Source organism: Phycodurus eques, chromosome 2 (assembly GCF_024500275.1).
Source record: "Phycodurus eques isolate BA_2022a chromosome 2, UOR_Pequ_1.1, whole genome shotgun sequence".
Taxonomy (NCBI): Eukaryota; Metazoa; Chordata; class Actinopteri; order Syngnathiformes; family Syngnathidae; genus Phycodurus; species Phycodurus eques.
This window is the reverse complement of record NC_084526.1, coordinates 30,432,406-30,435,208: the sequence shown is the minus strand read 5'-3', so window position 1 is coordinate 30,435,208 and position 2,803 is coordinate 30,432,406. Positions and strand designations below refer to the sequence as shown.

Here is a 2,803-nt window from a genome sequence, read left to right as displayed (position 1 = left end):
GATTGACAGGGTGAGAGGTGATGTATACCCAGGAATCATCATGTTACATACAAAGGAACAAATAATTACTAAAAAGTACGATCTGTTTTTAATTTTATGTCTGGTCTGTCTATGTACAGCAGTAGTTAGTAGTGTTCCAGTATAGCATGAGTTCCTCAGAAAGAACCATCTTCATTCAGCTTCTTTACCACTGCGCCTCACTCGCGTTGCAGGTGTGCTGGCACCTATCCCAGGTGACTTTGGGCGAGAGGCGGTGTACACCCTGGACTGGTTGCTAGCCAATCGCAGGGCAAACATAGACAAACAACCATTCACATACACACCTATGGACAATTGAGTCTTCAATGAACCTGCCATGCATGTTTTTGGAATGTAGACGGAAGCTGGAGTAACTGGGAAAAAAAGCACAGTGAGAACATGCAAACCCCACAAAGGAAAGCCAGAGCCCAGACAAAAAAAAAAAACAACCAACCACAGAACAGTGTGATGGCTGTGCTAGCCAGTCGGCCACCGTGCCCGCCCACAAGAACCATTCACCAACTAAATAACTTTGCTTATAAATCAAGATACTTCAGCAGTAAGCGGTCGGGTGAGATTCGAGACACAAACTATAAATTACTTGAACCCCTACTTACCAAAATGGTAAAAAATAAATGACAATTAAAAATCACAAAATCTGATCATATTATAGTGTAACTTTTTGTTTCAGGAATGTTTATAAATCCAAATTTCCATGCGTTTCTCTGTATAGATTGATAATATTTTGTGTTTTACCTGCAGTATTTTCTTTGTTGCTACTGATGTTTATGGATCTGTCATGTTGGGGTGGTCGAAGGCGAGGAAGGCAAGGCAAAAACATGGAGGGACCTGCAACGCACATAGTGAAGGAGTATATAAAAAATTATATTTCATTCCAAAGGAAAACAAGGATCATGGAAAGGTCTAAATGCTAAATTAACAAAGTCCAAAATCTAAACACAAAGTAATAAAGAAACACTTGAGTAAACCCGAAACAAGACATGACTGGTGAAATAACTGAACAACACAACTGGCAAATATGACATGACACAGACAGTGACAACGACACCTGACAACGACAATGAACCGACAAGAACTGAAAGAAACCAGGGAACTAAATACAAACAGATGCACGATACAACGAGGAACACCTGGACAAGACACGAGTGGCTGGAGAGAGCTGATTGGTCGACACAAAGTAGAAGGTTGACGAGAACAGGTGGACCCAACAACCAAATGAGCACACGACAAACATGGAACACAGGAAAACATGGAACAAAACTAAACACAACCCAAACCAAAACAGAGACCATGACTAAATTAACAAAGTCCAAAATCTAAACACAAAGTAACAAAGAAACACTTGAGTAAACCCAAAACAAGAAACAAGACATGACTGGTGAAATAACTGAACGACACAACTGGCAACTATGACATGACATGACAGTGACAATGACACCTGACAATAACATACTGCAAAGAAACCTGACAACGACAATGAACTGACAAGAACTGAAAGAAACCAGGGAACTAAATACAAACATATTGACGAGACAACGAGGAACACCTGGACAAGGCACGAGTGGCTGGAGAGAGCTGATTGGTCGACACAAGGTAGGCTGACGAGAACAGGGGGGGACAACAACCAAATGAGCACACAACAAACATGGAACACAGGAAAACATGGAACAAAACTAAACATAGACCATGGCAGGATCATGTAAAAATAGAACAAAGGGTCAACTGAATTTTTCCATCAGAGGGACGAATAGGATCATCCATCCATCCATCCATCCATTTTCTGAGCCGCTTCTCCTCACTAGGGTCGCGGGTGTGCTGGAGCCTATCCCAGCTGTCATCGGGCAGGAGGCTGGGTACACCCTGAACTGGTTGCCAGCCAATCGCAGGGCACATAGAAACAAACAACCATTTGCACTCACAGTCATGCCTACGGGCAATTTAGAGTCTCCAATTCATGCATGTTTTTGGGATGTGGGAGGAAACCGGAGTGCCCGGCGAAACCCCACACAGGCACGGGGAGAACATGCAAACTCCACACAGGCGGGGCCGGGGATTGAACCCGGGTCTTCAGAACTGTGAGGCTGACGCTCTAACCAGTTGGCCACCGTGCTGCCCTGCATAATGCATTCTGAGGATATCACAATTTATTACTAATACAATATTACAAGGTTGTGTGGCCATTTTGTGAATGTACTTCTTTTTTTTATGTGCTATTTTGTGTATTGTGTACCTGCAGGTAAATACCCTCCTCTATCATTCATCCTGCTGCAGCTTTTTCTACAACAGAGCATGTGCATCCCATCATAATTTACTGTCTAACTTCTCTACTGCTCATGAATTTAAAAAGCTCTGTAAGACACTCTTGTGAGACACTCAGTCCAATAATTCTGATATCCAAAACCAAACAAATAAAAGATGAATAGATTTTACAGTATTTAGTGGAGTGTCTAATTTAAGAAAAACACTGAGCGACGCAGCCAAAACCGACTGAACTGTCACACAGTGTGTTTGTTTTTTCATGAGTGGCCGACGGTCGGCTGCTGGATTTGCTCCGGTTGTGCACAGCAATGCAAAGTCACAGACGTAACAGCAAATCAAAAATGCACCAAAGAAAAAAAAAAATTATTTTGCAGTGGTTCACTTCAGTCGCTTTCAGCTGCGTCGCTTGGTGTGCTGCCTACCGACAATGTTGTCCCATACTCACAGATGCCCAAAAACGATTGATCCACACCCTGAACTGAAAATCCGACAGTTGAGATTTGTC

At 42.7% G+C, this 2,803-nt stretch overlaps 1 long non-coding RNA gene across 1 annotated transcript; it reads right to left on the bottom strand.

Moving 5' to 3' along the window:
* Positions 1 to 334: 334 nt before the first annotated feature.
* Positions 335 to 2,803, bottom strand: LOC133399299 (uncharacterized). The gene is made up of 3 exons (XR_009768191.1): positions 2,744 to 2,803; positions 775 to 867; positions 335 to 392 (listed from the first exon to the last, which is right to left on the bottom strand). It is a non-coding gene; the product is annotated as an uncharacterized LOC133399299 (long non-coding RNA).